This window comes from Canis aureus, chromosome 22 (genome assembly GCF_053574225.1).
Source record: "Canis aureus isolate CA01 chromosome 22, VMU_Caureus_v.1.0, whole genome shotgun sequence".
NCBI lineage: Eukaryota > Metazoa > Chordata > Mammalia > Carnivora > Canidae > Canis > Canis aureus.
The window spans coordinates 12,245,975-12,261,896 of record NC_135632.1 but is presented as its reverse complement, the minus strand read 5'-3'; the positions used below and the strand labels follow the sequence as shown (position 1 = coordinate 12,261,896).

Genomic DNA, 15,922 nt, shown 5'->3' with positions numbered 1-15,922 from the left:
AGATATTGCTAAATGGTTTCCCAAAATATTTTCACCAGTTATATTCACCATCAGTGCATGATAGTTCCATTTGCTCCATTTCCTTCATTTTCACTATTTTTGTTGGTATAAAGTAGTGTCTTATGAAAACTTTAATTTGTATTGCCCTAAAGGCGAAAACAGTTAAACATTTTTTATATGTGTATTCTTGCCAAATGAGTTTTTTCTCTTGTGTTGTTTACTTTTTTTGCTCATTTTCTACTTTTCTCCTTTTCTAAAAAAATCTAATTATATGTATATATTATATGTTTTGCTACTAAGTAGTTGAATTTTTCTAAGAGTATATCTTTAAATAACAGAAAGTTTGAATTTAGTGTTGCCCCACTTATTATGTTTTCCCTTTGATTCTAACAACTCTTATCTATTGGTCAAGAAATATTTGCTACCACAACTACAGAAAAAAATATTTTCCGACACAGTCTTATAAGTTATTAATTTACTTTTTATATTTGGCTTGACAGTCCACCTAAAATTGATTTTTGTAAGTATCCAACTGACCTAGCATGATTAAAGTATTATCTTCTTCCCTTCACTGCATGTTGACTGTCATAAAATGATAATGACCATATATGGATGGATCTATTTCTCAATTCTATTAAGTCTATTGGCCTGTTTTCTTTTTTATCCTTTCACCAATTCTCTCAGGATTCAATAATTCTCTTAATTATTAGAGTTTTGTATTTACAATCTTATTTGTGGTAAAGTGCTTGAACTTTGTTCTTTTATAAAAAGGTTTAGAAAAATACTTCCTATGCATTTTTTGAAGCAAGGTGTTTTTGGTCAATGGGGAGTAAAACCTAAATGGATCTCCTGACAAAATAACCCAACACATTTTACCACAAATGAATAGATCATCATTAATTCTTTATTTCCCAATTAAATTCAAATGAACTGTAAACTCCTTTTTAATAACATTGATCAATGTATTTAATAAAACTCTATCACAGAAATCTATCAGTAAAGTTTGCAGCAAATGATATGCTTCTAAAGAGTGAGATTTAGGAATAAAGGCAATGATTTATAACATCCTCAGATTTTGATATAGAATCTTAGGAAGATGACAGCGGCTAGGGTGATTCTATACAGCATAACAAAAAGGAACAGAAAGGAACGGGATACATTGTATGGTGTGTGTGAGGGAGAAGGGTTTGAGTTATAAATCAATTAGGTACTGAGACTTCCTCTCAAAAGTCAGGGTTGCTAGGACTTTAAATCCTGGGGACATGGGTAGGGGGACCTTACATACCCCAAAAGACAGGGAAGAGAGCCTGATAAACCATATAAAGCAGGGGGCTGGGGTCACAGGCAAATCTCACTCTCTGGCTTCTTGAAAGAAGTAGATGTGTGCTTTGCATAGAAAGAGCAAGTAGAAACACCCTTAGGCCAGAACGTGAATTCCCAGTGTACCTGTTCCTGACACTATGTATTTGATCTCCTCATGGGGCAAAGCTCTTGGCCAGTTCACATAAGTCCTGTTTCTGGATTATGATCTCTGTGGAACCCAGAAGTTGAGGGAAACTTGAATTACTTGAGACAGCTTAAGTGGTGGGTGGCAGGGTTTGAAATTCAAAACTCCTTTGGAAATGGGTGCTCAAGAGGAACTTGCTGTTCTCATGGTCAGATAAATCTTTAGGGAATTCTTTTTTAAATCATGCCCTCCAACACTGTCAAAGTCCTATTCTCAAATCCAGTGAAGCTTTCTCTCTGCTATAGATCCTTTCTCATTGTTTCTCATTTTGCTTCATCTGAAGGAATAACAGTTGAATGCTGAATGTTTCAGTGTTTCAGAGCTGGCCGAGTAATACGTTGTAGTCTCCAAAAAGTTTGAGGTGAGTGGAAATTAGCTGCTCTCCCACAAACTTCTCAACTAGAGGTTGAGAGTTTATAATAAAAGTGAGTCTCCAAAGGAATTCTCTGTCACCCCTACAGACATTTATTAATCATGTGTTTATTAGCAGGCAAGCACAAAGCAGTTCAAACAGTTCATTCGGTCATCTTGCAAAGGTAATTCTGTCCTTCTAGTGTCCTAAACACATCTTAAAAGCTTCAACTAAGGCAGACCCTCAGCTTTTCAGAGTTCAGCAGGATTTTATAGCTACTAGAGTTGGCAGCATGAATACAACTAAACCAGTGGCTGGACACAGGACATTTTAAGAATCACTCATCTAGTGCCCTTCCCAAGGGCTACCCTGCCTCACTGGACTTTATATTCTGCTTGTGGGAAGCATTTCAAAATATTTTAGCCATTGCACACATTTAAGCTACATTTAAATTTCTACAAGAGAGCTTATCTGAAATATCTATTATGCTGGTTAATAGAACATTATTTGCACCAGGAAAAATCCATTTCTGACATTCACTTTTATAATTGTAATTTTATAACTGTAGATTGTTGCTTAAATTCAGTTAAAAAACCCTCAGAGTAGCCATCTCTGATATGCAACCTCTATGAAATGATGCTAGATGGCTATTCATAGACGACACATTCCTCATCAGCATGCTAGCTGTATGGGATTATATTTTAACCAAAATAGCCCCCACATAATACAACACTGTATATGATAAAATATTTTCAAACAAGTTATAAACATTACAGGAACTAATTCATCTAAAATAATCGAATCACAGAAATATCATCACTTTATTACTTAATATGGAAGGGCAGAGAGAAGTGTGAAGATTAATGGATTGAGTAAGATGTTCAAGAAATAAAATTAATTATCAGATGGAGGCTATATATTTTGCATTGTAAAAATTTATATAGAAAAGTACATCATTGAACTATGAGACTTCCCTGAGACTAAATTTATCCTGGGGCAATGGAAGAGCACTCTCATTTTAAGAAATGAACATAAAAGTTCAATTTTGGTTGTGCGCCACACCAGGTCTGACCCTGAAAATGAAAAGACTAGGCCCCAAATTTCCATTTTCCTGCCAGTATTCTCCTTTATCAGTAGACCACCCCTAACAGTCACCTCTATCTGCATTGTTCTTTTAAGTTTCTCCAGATGAGATGAGGCTGACAGATGAAATTCAAGTTTAGAATCCATAGACTCATCCGTCTCCAGTTAGCATTCTGAGGCCTTCATAAGTAGCATTTTGACATCCCATGCTGCATTTTCCAATTCTACACACACACACATGGATCTCCACCAATAAAGAGCTGCCCCACACCTCCCCCCCCCCCCCCAAAAAAAAAGAGCTGCCCATTGACTGTCTCGGGTTTAGGAGTATGCCTGCCACTGTGTTGACAACGATCCATCCTCACTATCAACGACTAATGGGAGAGAGAACTATGGGCTTTGTGTGAAGGCTTGGAGCTATCTGAACAGCAAAACCTAACACTTTGGATCCCTGGACTATGGCTTAGGAGGAGGAGCTCAAGCCTCAGAATAGGCACATTCCCTTGACTCCAGGAATTCCTTTTCTTATTAGGACAGAATTCTCTAAGGTTTACAAAAGGGGCCTTCTTGCCTTAGACGAAGCACTGTCCTACATTATGCTGACTCAGTTACCAGGTACACCATGCTCTCTGTCTGCAACAGACATTAAAGGAACATTAAGCAGAAATGTTTTTAGGTACAACAACTAACAGGAATACTTCTATAAAGAGTTGACAATTTATCTTCTAAAACTCCCAAAATATAACTTAATTTTATTCAAATTTGTTCTCTCGCGCTCTCTTTTTAATATTTTATTTATTCATTTGAGAAGATAGAGAACACAAGCAGGGGGAGCAGCAGGCAGAGGGAGAAGCAGGTTCCCCACAGGGCAGGAAGCCCAATGTGGGGCTCAATCCCAGGACCCCTAGAGCATGACCTGAGCGGACGGCAAATGCTTAACAGGCTGAGCTACTCAGATGCCCCATCAAATGCTTTCATTTTCATGGTATTACTTCAATTATGCTTTAAAATATACCTTAAAACACTCATTTCCTAGAAAGTCTTAATGTGACCTTGCACTAAATTAATGAAATTGATGTTCCTCTTTCTGTTAGGAAAGTTTGTTGTTTGATAGTTTTTCTATGAAAACTTTGATGTGTTCTAAAAGCAATTAAAGAGACTTTCAATTTTGTTTGGTCACTTAAGATCTAATTGTTTAGGTTGCCCAGGCTTAAAACTCTTGGTTAAAAAATTTATTAAAAAAAATAAAGAAGTAAAAATAATAATAATGATGATAGCTAAGAAAGGAAAAAAAGAAAATATTTTAACCATGAAGTAATGATTGACCGAATTATATACCACTGGTTCCTAAAATAATGAAAGGGGGACATCTGGGTGGTTCAGTGGTTAAGTGTCTGCCTTTGGCTCAAGGCCTAATCCTGGGGTTTTGGGATTGAGTCCTGCATCAGGCTCCTCTAGGGAGCCTGCTTCTCCCTCTGCCTATGTCTCTGCCTCTCTCTCTCTCTGTGTCTCTCATGAATAAATAAATTAAATCTTAAAAAAAATAAATAAATAAAAATAAAATAATGAAAGGGAACATCTTTTTTAAAGATAATTTTAAAAGATAACTTTTAATCAATGTAATGCAAATGAGATAAATCATTAGGGTTGGAAATTATGATTTTCCACACTGAGTAGAAACTGACAGCGATTTTTATGATCTATCATATATGTAAATAAATAAATATATATTGAAATGTTGTTGGGAATCAAAGGTATGTTAAATAGTCTTCTTGTAATTTTTTATTTCAATATCCTTTGCCTCTATGGCTCTTTATTCAGTTATATTTAAAATAACTTAAAAGTGGAACACCTGGGTGGCTCAGTGGTTAAGCATCTGCCTTTGGCTCAGGGTGTGATCCTGGATACCTGGGATCGAGTCCCACATCGGGCTCCCTGCATGGAGCCTGCTTCTCCCTCGGCCTATGTCTCTGCCTCTCTCTCTCTCTCTGTGTCTGTCATGAATAAATTAATAAAATCTTTAAAAAAGTAAAAGATAAGTACTACTATTATCTCCACTTTGCAAATGAGGAAAATGAACCACATAATGTAATATACTTTGTGACAAAGAATTTTAAATATCTTCACTTTCACATCGTCTTTCATATTGTATCCTTTACACAATGCTGAATATTGATATTGCTTAGTTTTCAATTAATAACACACAAAATCTATGTTTAAGAAGTATGTTAATGTGATGCAATTCAAATAATTATTGTAGTTCAAATCCAATAGTTGAATTTACACTTAATTTTTAAGAGAAGGCCATAAACTGTTAGGACATAACATGTCAGCAAAGTGATTTCTAGAGGCAAGTTTTTTCCCCTGTTTTGGGAGAACTATTTTTAATTGTTTGCCCCGCTATGAATGAGGGGATCTACCGTATTTACCTTTTCCTGACTTGTGTGTCTTTTGGGGAAATCTATTAGTAACTCGTTGGAATTCATTCTTAATATAGAATGGCAAATATATATTAATATATATGTTAAATACTGTTATAAAATTAATACTAACAATGCATAACATTTGCAATGCCCTTATTACCTTTTAAACACTTTGGTATCTATTGATGGTTGCATCAATATCATCATTTGAAAATGACTGATCATTCCTATTTAACTTTAATTTTCACTTTGAAATACAGTGTGAAAACTACGAAATTTTCACAACAGCCTCATTAGGAAGACAAAAATCACAGAATGTTATTTAATTGAATTCCTATCCAATTGCTGTAAGTAAAATAGAGTAACAGATGATGAAGAGAGATAAAATCTAATTCTCTAATAAATTTAATTGCAGATGAGCGTTCATTTCTTTTTTGATCCTAAGGTAAATCTGAATTTTTTAACTTTTTCTTGATTCGGGACGTAATGGAGTTTTACTGACAACATGAGCAATGTTTCTGGAAGAAAAAAAAAATCACCATTCTAAAATTTCGGTGACAGAAACTATGTCACAAATAAGATATGCCAGCAAAGACACGTTTAAAAAATATGTGAAACTTTTCTGTTCAAACTGAATTTATCATTCTCATTTTATATGATAGAGGACTAAGAAAGAAATTTCAACCCTTAAGAAGCTTAGATGCTAATCACTCCCTCTCTTGAGGGCTTACTTACGTTTATTTTGTGTATTATTTTCTCTTTTTGTTTAAGTTTGTAGAGAGGAAAATGTCTTTTATAGAAATGATAACTTGGTGTTTTTTTAGCACACAACTTAACTGCACATTCAAGGGGAAAAAAGGAACACGATAGGCATGAAGCATATTGTGCCTTCAATTTGAATAAAGCTCAATGGCTAGAAGAACACTTAAAAAAATCAAAACATATAAAATATTTAAAGGATTTTGATGCTAACAAGAACTGAAAAAGCTGTTGAGGTCAGAGTGAGTGCAGTTACATATAATACAATGTTGTAACTATGCTATTAACATGTGCATGGAGGAATCTTGATGTTTAAAAAAAACCCCACAGATGCAGTTTATTCTCCACATGATCTGAGTGATCCTTTTAAAATTCTAAGTCAAAGAAAGTCACTCATGTGCTCAAAACCTCCCAATGGCTTCCTGTTTCATTCACAATCAGTCCCGGTCCCTGCCTGGGCTTTCTTCTGCAACCTGCCTCCCTCTCCCACCACTCATTCCCCTCTCTGTGCTTCAGCTACAGTGGCCCTCATGTATGTCTTTGAACACACACCATCTTCTCAGGCCTCAGGGACTTTGTCCTGATGGCTTCCTCTACCTGGAAGGTTTTTATGTTGCTGAGATAAACCCAGAGCTCAGTCCTTTATTTCAGTCAATCCTCAGTGAGGAAACCCTTCTAAGATCATTCACACAGAGAGAGATTCAGTGCAAGCACATGGGTACAGAAGAGATGGAAGGTCTTGGAGAACAAAATGGAGTGGGATATTAGCTAATGATTAAAACCTGTTGCCCTACTTCTTGGGCAGAATACTGCCTCCAAGCCCCCAAAGATGTTCATGTCCCAGTTCCTGGAAACTGTGAATGAGTTATGTGACTCTGGCAAGAGGGAATTAAGACTCCAGATGGAATTAAAGATATTCGTCAGCTGACTTTAAAGTAAGGAGATTATCATGGATTATCCAGGCGATGGAATGTAATCCTGTTCGTCTTTATAAGTGGTAGAAGGAGGCCGAAGAGTTAGCGTGGAGAGATTTGAAGATGCTACTTTGCTGGCTTTGAAGATGGTGGAAGGGGTAGGTGTCCAAAAAAGCAGCAGCTTCCCAAAACTGGAAAACTCAAGGAACCAGTTCCTTCCTAGAGCCTCCAGAAAAATCACAGCATGAGAATACCTTGCTTTTGGTCTAGTGAGGCTTATTTTGAACTTCTGATCTCCAGAAGAAAATGAATTAACATGAGTAAGAAAATAAATTTGTGTTGTTTGAAACCACAAAGTTTGTGGCAATTTGTTACAATGAAAACAGGAACCTCATACAACACCCTGGAGGCTATGAACCTACATGTCTATCTGAACTGGTGGCTGGGCAAACCATGTCTATATATATATAGATTATATATTGTATATATATATAAATCAGGACCTGTAGATTTCCTATTTATGATAGTTTTGATTATTACAGGTTGATTCACAGTCACTAGGCTTACACATTCATTTTTAGAGTTTTAACTTTCTCCCGAATGGTCATGCTTTTTTATCTATTCTCTTATCCTTGAATGCTCTAGACTCCCAGACTTATAAATCACTTTTTAAAGACATTTTCTAGTAGATGTTAAAGGAGAACCCAAGCTTATCATATTCAAAATAAGACATCATATTCTAAAAACTAGCACTGTATTTATTCTCTTTCTTCTTCATTATCCCTCAAACAGCCCATATTCATCCCTGTCCCTCATTTTGGTGATAGGCCTACTATCATTTGGCATTTTAAAATCAAAAGTCAGACTTATATTCCAACATGTATCAATTATAACCTACTAGCTATTTTATATCCTAACTACTTCTTTTTTTATTTTTTAATTTATTCATGAGAGACACGCAGAGAGAAGCAGAGACACAGGCAGAGGGAGAAGCAGGCTCTATGCAGGGAGCCTGATGTGGGACTCGATCCCCAGACTCCAGGATCACGTCCTGAGCCGAAGGCAGAAGCTCAACTGCTGAGCCACCCAGGTGTCCCTATACCCTAACTACTTCTTGATCTCTCCCCTTCCTCACCATCTGCATTGTATAGACTCCCGCCGTGCTAGTTCTAGCCAACTATTTTTGTCTAGATGATGGCTTTTCTTATTTTTTGTAGTATCTCCCATTTGCAGTAAATACTTTTCATGCTTGCCTGCCTCCATCTTGTGAATAATTTTCTTTTTACATTTTGATAGGCTCTCACATTGCAAGTTCTCCCTTCAAAAGATAGAACCCAAAGGTCATTATTTCCTAGTCTCCAATGCAGCCAGTACTCCGACATGTGATCTAGATCCCACCCCTCAGACACACATCTGTTATGATGTCAGGGGTGGTGGCAGAAGCAATGGCACAGATTTCAATATCAGGGTATTCTTGTACAGAGTCAGGTTGATAAACATCATCAGGAGAGCCTTGGACACCAGCCTAGTTTATGATGCAGTTCTGAGTATTTCTCTGGTTAATTTAATCTCAAGCCTGTTTCTCCAGACATCTCAATGTTTCTATGAATTAATATCCTTTAGCAAATTATTTTGCTGGGTAACTAGCCAAAAATGTACAGAATTATATTTATCTTCTACATTGAGACTGGAATGATCCTTAAAAGGGAAAATCAAACTCCACTTCCAAACCTCATCACTATGGAGCCTATTCATCGCACACAACAGGATGAAGTCCTGCCTTCTTTCACTTATACACGCGGTCCTCTGCTCCACCACCCCAGCCTTGGTTTCTGTTCCTTTTCATTGTGTGTTCCGTGTGAAGTTTTGCAACTCCATGATTCTTGCTCCTAATTCTGTATAAACAACCACCTCTCCTCCCCCAATCATTAAGTTCATACTGATCTAAAACTCAAATCAAGCATGATCTCCAAGAAGCCTTTGCTGTCTTTTCCTCGCCCCACTCCATGGTCCTGCTTGAGGCAAGGTGCCTTCTCTGTGATCTCATAGTTCCCTGCACCGTTCTCTATCATCAAACTTTTTTTCATTCTATGTAGTTATGTATTCCCAGGTGTCTCCCTGTACTACTTCTTGAGCTCCTTGATAGAGGCTGAAAATTCCCTACACTTAGCTAGCACCTACTCTTTAATGTAGTCATATATGTATGAGTGATGCTGCTATGGATCTGAGTATAACTGGAAATGATGGGAATTATAAATAGAGAGAGGCAAGGATAGGGGACTAGCTGTCTGTTTCTGAAGGCAGCAGGATCTAGGAATGTTGACTTCTTTCCAGATACTTTGTGAGAAAGAATTTCTATGAACAAATATATTTAAAAAATATTGCAGAGTGTATCTCTTAGCAGAGATTTATTATATTCATTGGAATATTAAAGGTTGTGAGAAATGAAACCGTTTCTAAATGTATAACTTTATTTCTGCACTCTGCACACTAATGAATGGAAGGAATAGGGATCCAAGGGATACAAGTTAAATGATAGGATATAGGTGAAAACAGAGTCACTGTTATTTTCCCTGTCATTTTTAGAGCTATAGAAGTGGAAATCTGTTTTATTATTCCATTACATTATACCTTTTTCCCAGTGTTCAGAAAACTGCACTTTAAATGTTTTTATGCGGAGGAAGAGCATAGTGCTTTTTGCCCTGATCAGAATCAATGATGGCATTGCCAAGCCTGAGCAAAAAGTATTTGACAGTAAACTTCTGTCTTCAATCCATTCATTTCAAATTGATCTTTCAAAATTGACCTATGCAGCTGTCAACAATCCTCACTGTAATACTGATTTGACTCAATGTCAAACAAACCAAGTAAGCAGCCTTCTGAAGCAGGGCAAGTCAAGTTAGCAGACAGTAAAATTGACACTGTTTGAAGAATAATTTGTTTTAAAATGATGAAATCATAATTTTCATGAGTTTAGACATTGCAATAGAAACTATGTGTCTGTAAAAGAATTGATTTCTTACCAAAACAGCAACCAGACCTATTCTTCAATGTAACTATCTATGGAGGTATAGCAATTTTGTTTGAAATTCTATATAGAAACAAAGCAAATTTCATACAGTTATCAGTTTTACTCTCTCATAGTAGAGATTGCTAATTGATACTTCTCCCGTGTTTTAATTTTTAACCTTGGAAAACAGTCACCCAGAAAAATACATTTCCCTGCTTTTCTTGCAACTAGATGTGAAGACCTGACTATCTTCTGGCCAGGGGGACACAGATGGATGTTTTCTGTATCAGCTTTTAAGAATTTCCTTGGGAGGACCCTAGATAAATCCTTCCTATATCCTGATGGATATACTGGAGAGGGACATTTGCATGAGGCTAAGAGTCACACTATAGATATAGCAAATGAATAAATTGGAAGAATCTAGATTGTGGCAGACTGTTTTTTTCCAAAAATGGCCACAGCAATATTTCAGATCTCAAACACTGTTCTAGAACCTGTGCCTGTTACTGCTGACACTCCCCGTAAAGAGGCAGAGAAATTTCCTTTCCACTGGAACCTGGATAAGACTGTACTCGTCTCAAGGAACACAAAGTGGTAGAAGTGACACTGCAAGACCTCTGTGATGAGGTCATAAAAGGATATTCAGCTAACTGGGTCTTTTTCCCACATGGGACATTTACCTATGGGGCTCAGCTGCCATGCTATGAGGAAGCACATGTGAAGGAGCAGCATGGAGAGGTACAACCACCAGTCTTAGGACTAAATAAGGTTTTGGAAGAATGCAGGTTCCCCGCTCCCCCACCGCCTCCATCCCCGCAGACTTTGAATCTTCTGTCTCAACCCTAGAGCATACACACATCATCCCCCTATGAACTATCCAAATGCCTCACCCCACAACCTAGCATAATAAATGTGTGGTTTATGTTACTAAACAGTGGGGAAATTTTGTGACAGAGCCAGATAAATTGAAACACTAGACTGCTGGGGATTTTGTAGATGAGTGCTGTTATCCAAGACCTGGAATGAATGCTTCTGAACTTTAATGTGAAAAATAAGTAAATATTATCATGTTTAAGTCAGTGCTACTCGGTGTTTTTTTTTTTTCCTCTTATTTATAGATGAATTTAATCCAACTTTTACTTTTGATTCTCCTCATGCTCATAGCTACGACTGCCATTGTATATCCATTATGGAGATTTTGATCTTAAAACTAGACCTCACCCATGAGCTCTCGATTTGTATGTTCAAATGCCTACTGGTGATCTTCACTTTCATTTCTCACAGGAAGATTAGATGCAACACGTATATCTCAAGTCATTAACATTTCCACAACATGACCTTGTTTCTATATTCTGAACTTTGGCAAAAGGCATCATCAGATACCCAGTAAATCCAAAAACTAGGTATTTCTCCTTTTCTCTCTTCCAGGATCAAGTTCTGTTGATTCTGTCCACTAAAATGTTCCCTCCCTCAGCATGCATTGCCCATGTCATAGTCCCTTTACTATTTTCTTTCCCGTCTTACTCCACAATTCTTTTTCTTCAGTAGCTTTCCTGCTTGCACTATCATCAGTCCATCCTCCACTGTGATCACATCAGTCCCCTGATGATAGAGCTCTGGCTTATATCTCCCATTTGATAGCTCATCTCCTACTTAAGATCCCTGGTGATAAAGCTCTCACTCACATCTCCCACTTGATAGCTCATTATTTGCATTCTCTTGATAGAGAACCAAGAGAAAGTAGATAATTAATATCTGTATCCTCCAAGCACCATTATATGTATTGACCATAGCATGTAACTTAGAGTTCTTTGTTTCTCCATTATAATGTGCTACCTAGAAGGCACTGACTATAGCTTTTCCCTCTAGATTTTCTAGCCTAATTTCTTGTGCTATACATACACATTCATAAATATTTGGGGAATCAGTGAACTACTGAAAAACCTACCATTTGCTTACTGCTCCCTCAGTACTCCAACAATGAGAAAAAGTAACTTGCTTCTCTCTTGCTTACACAGTATTTTCCTCTATTATAAAATTTACTTTTATGGTTATTTATTTGTCTATACATATGACTTCAGCCGTTTATCTATTCCAGGCCAGAAGCAGATTTACCGTGAAGTTAATGAGGCCTAGGCTTCCACTTAATTATGTGAGCTCTTCTAAAACAGTGTATCTATTTTTTTCATAACTTTATTCTTTTTCTTAAACATTGTTTCCCAAATTATATGTACATATCACAGAATCCAGATTCACCCCTGTTCCAACCAGAATTATCTAAGTGCCTGCCATGTAATGGAGACTATATTACATCTTCATAAATACAAGAACAAATGAAATGAATTTAATTCTACATAATTTCTTCAAGATATCAGAATATTTCATTTGCAGAAGTCATGCTCACTATATCTCAGGTTATCACAATATTTCTTACTGTCTAGTCTCTCTGTCCTCCTCTTCATTCCCCTTATTATTCACAGAATTGATCCAAAACCCTTAGAAATCTGATCTTAACATACCCTTTGGCCAAATAGCCTGCAACTTCCCTACTTCCTAAACACCTCTTTACTCCACTAATTATATGTTCAGGGAAAACTAAACTACTCATTAATAGTGCCCTGATTGTCTCTCTGCTCAAGTTATTTTTTCTCCTTTCAGGATCCAGTTTTTATAATACTAAAATATTCTCCACCTCACGTTGGCAGGGTTAATCACTACTTCCTTTGCCCCCTAAGCAATTTGATCATACCTTTAGCATGATGTTTGTCCCACTATGTTAGGAGATATCAGTTAGAGTTATATTCAGCTGTGTGAAAACACAGCATTGACAACAGTGACTATTAATGATTTTGTTTGCTGGTCTAAGTCTTTTCTCCTCCCTGCTCCATGCCCAGGAGGTGTGGGTGGCCTTTACAGACTGCTTCACTCCACCTCCTTTCTCTGGATTCTGGTTGGTTTCAGCCAGTTGAAGGTACTGGCAGGAAGTTAGTATTTGAAAGGAAAGGATGGTTAGAGTATGTACTCTTGCCTTTACTCCCTGCTAGGCCTTGGCAGTGGCTATGTCCTCCTGCCCAGTCACCTCAGATCCTATTGAGTGGCCTTGTTGCTGTGGTTCCAGCTCTTGGTTCTTGTCAAGTTCTGGCATCTCCCTCCTTTTGTCACATCAGGCAAAGCAGAGGTAATGACTTTTTGCTCTTGCTGGGTTTGGGTGCTTCAGCATCTCTACTTTTTAGTTCCTTTCACCTTGACCTTAGCACTGCAATTAGTCCCTTTGTGAATTCATTACCTCTTTGAGTATAACCATCTGCTCCCTGCAAGAATTGGAATCATGTGTGGACCCAGAAGACAACTTTCAAAATGTACCTAGTTGTCTGTTTTTTTCTTGTCATAACAAATACTTTTTACTAGAATGAAGAAGAGAAATCATACAAATATTAAAAATTGAATAAGAGTATTCTTTTTCTGAAAAACATTCCCTTATTGAGGGTTGGTATTAGGTTATTTGGTATTAGCATTTGCATATCTATTCATACCATCAAATTATATTATGCTTTAGAAAAGCGTGAGATTATCCTGTGTCTTCTTAGAGAAAAGAGGGAGAAATGATTATGTTTTTGTATGGAATTTTTCTTGGTCATAAACAACTTTTTCATTTTAAAAATATTTATCACAGTTAGTTTCATGAGGAAGTTACATTTTAGAACAGATTTTATGGGGAAAATTCTTGACCAAAAAGTCAAGAGTTGGATTATAATTCTAGTTCTACTAAGAAATTACTGAAGTAATCTTTCTAAGCTCAGTTTCCTCATCCTGAGAATGGCAGGTCAGAGGCACTGTGTCTTTGATTCCTTTCCAAAAAGTTCATAATTTTGGAATTCTGTGAGTAATCTCTGGTTATAAATAATTTTTCTTAGGAGGATTACATTGATTTTAGGTTCTGAAGCTATCACAGTGAATCTTTCCCCACTGACATGGCTTGGGGCAAGTCTTTGAAGAGCTCATGTATCTCAGGAAGGTATCAAGGCTCAAGGCACTGCTGCCAAAAACACTGTTAGCTCTCTCTGAAGAAAATAAAATAAAGATCTCTAAAGCAATGGAAGTTTGCCTTGAATTTCTAAGAAGAGCTGGATAGACTGGATCGATTCTTCTTTAAAGCAACGTTTGCTTTTACTCCACATTGCCTTGAGACAGCCATCATCACTTGCACCTCTACGTTGAAATATGGCAACAGCCTGGCCAGCTCATGGTACTGGAGTCCATAGACAAGTATCAGAGTAGCTCAATGTACTCATGGAAGAGGAGTTGATGCCCTTCCACACTTGTTATTCAACCTCCAATCCTTCTCCCCAATAGGGCTTGTTAAGTGGCAAATAGGGTATAATATTTCTAGGACTGAGAACCTGATGAGAGGAGAATCGGTAAACAGGAATGCTGTCTAGTGCTCTGTGGGGCCCTGGGCTCTCCTCCCTCTGCTTAAATTCAGAGAATAGGGCTCTTAGTCCCTTTCCAATAAAAAGTAGAAGTAGGTATATCCCTGGGGAATATAAAATCACAGGTTAAAATACCTGAAGAATATGATTAAAAAAAAAAGAAATGCAGCAAATTGGATCATATCTGCCATAGAAAGCAAAAGCATTAGGTCAGGAGAACCAAGAATTTAAAATGTTGCCCTTAATTAACATCGCAGATACAAAAAGTCCCAATAGAGGAGAAAGGAAATAAAATCAACTCAAGCAAGTTTATTTAAAAATCTTTACATCGCCAACATCAGTGTCTGGCACATTGCCTTTGTAAGACATTAAAGGAAACAAGAGATAAACTTAAATCCTGATCCAGAGTTTCATTTAATAGTTTGCCCTTATCCCCTCCAGGTAAGCCCTCTTGATCTGTAATGATACAATCACCCGGATCAGTCTCTCTTGCTTTAAAGCTTGCATTCTTAACCTTTACCATAATACACAATAAAGTACTGCTTACCTGCAGGAGAATAGCCGATATGTATATATCCTTATTTATCCCATGCCCTTGTCTTTGCTCCTTGTTCTTTGTAATAAAGCACAGCAACATTTATTTTCCCTGCCGTATATGGCACCTCAGAGTTTTGTATGCATCCAGTAACTACAATTTTAGAGAGCTTAATGTAAATGTGAATGAACTATATCTGAAAGGAGGCTTGATGAAGAGGAAGTGAAAGAAACAGGAGCAGGAAGCATCACCATGGAGCTATACATGATATGAAAGGGAAAACCAATGCCCTGGGACAAACCTGCACAATTTCTCCTCAAGCAAGCAATGGGCTTGAATGTAAGACTGTAGGTGGTCCCAGACTGTCTCTAAGTGCTCAGCCTGCATTATAGTAATTCAAAGGCCACCAGATCAGACATAGTGATGGCTCCAGCTCTGTGATTGATGACCCTATAATATTCTCACTGACCTTCATTCATGTAAAAGTCATAATTATATCAACCCTACCAAATTTGCAGAAAAAAATAAGAGGATTAAAATGAGTTAAGTGAGAAATGTTTTTTTTTTATGTGACAAATGCAACTTTTTAAAAAATTCTAATAATGTAAGTTTTGATTAAAAGGTTTGGATTATGATAGTTATTTTAATGTTTTTCACATTAAACATCCTGAGCCTCAAAATTGACATAAAGTAGGCAGCTGCTCTCAAGTTCAATAAGGGAATTGTTACTATTCCTGCTGTCTTATCTTTCCCCTTTAAATATAATACCTTCTGGATATTACAGTATATGGATCCCAAATGCAGTTGGGCATGATGTTTTGGAAAGGCAAGAAAACTGTTTTCTCCATGGGCGGAATGCATATTTACAACTGTGGGAACCCAAATCCTAGAACATGCTCTTATCAGATT

General features: G+C 37.1%; 1 long non-coding RNA gene across 1 annotated transcript in view; it reads right to left on the bottom strand.

Annotated features, from left to right (window-relative positions):
* The window catches only part of LOC144293763 (uncharacterized), an 89,560-nt gene extending 74,180 nt beyond the window's left edge, over positions 1-15,380 (bottom strand). Inside the window, exon 1 of the long non-coding RNA XR_013361022.1 lies at positions 15,026-15,380. This is a non-coding gene — a long non-coding RNA (uncharacterized LOC144293763). The remainder of the gene's footprint in view (positions 1-15,025) is intronic.
* Positions 15,381-15,922: the final 542 nt, after the last annotated feature.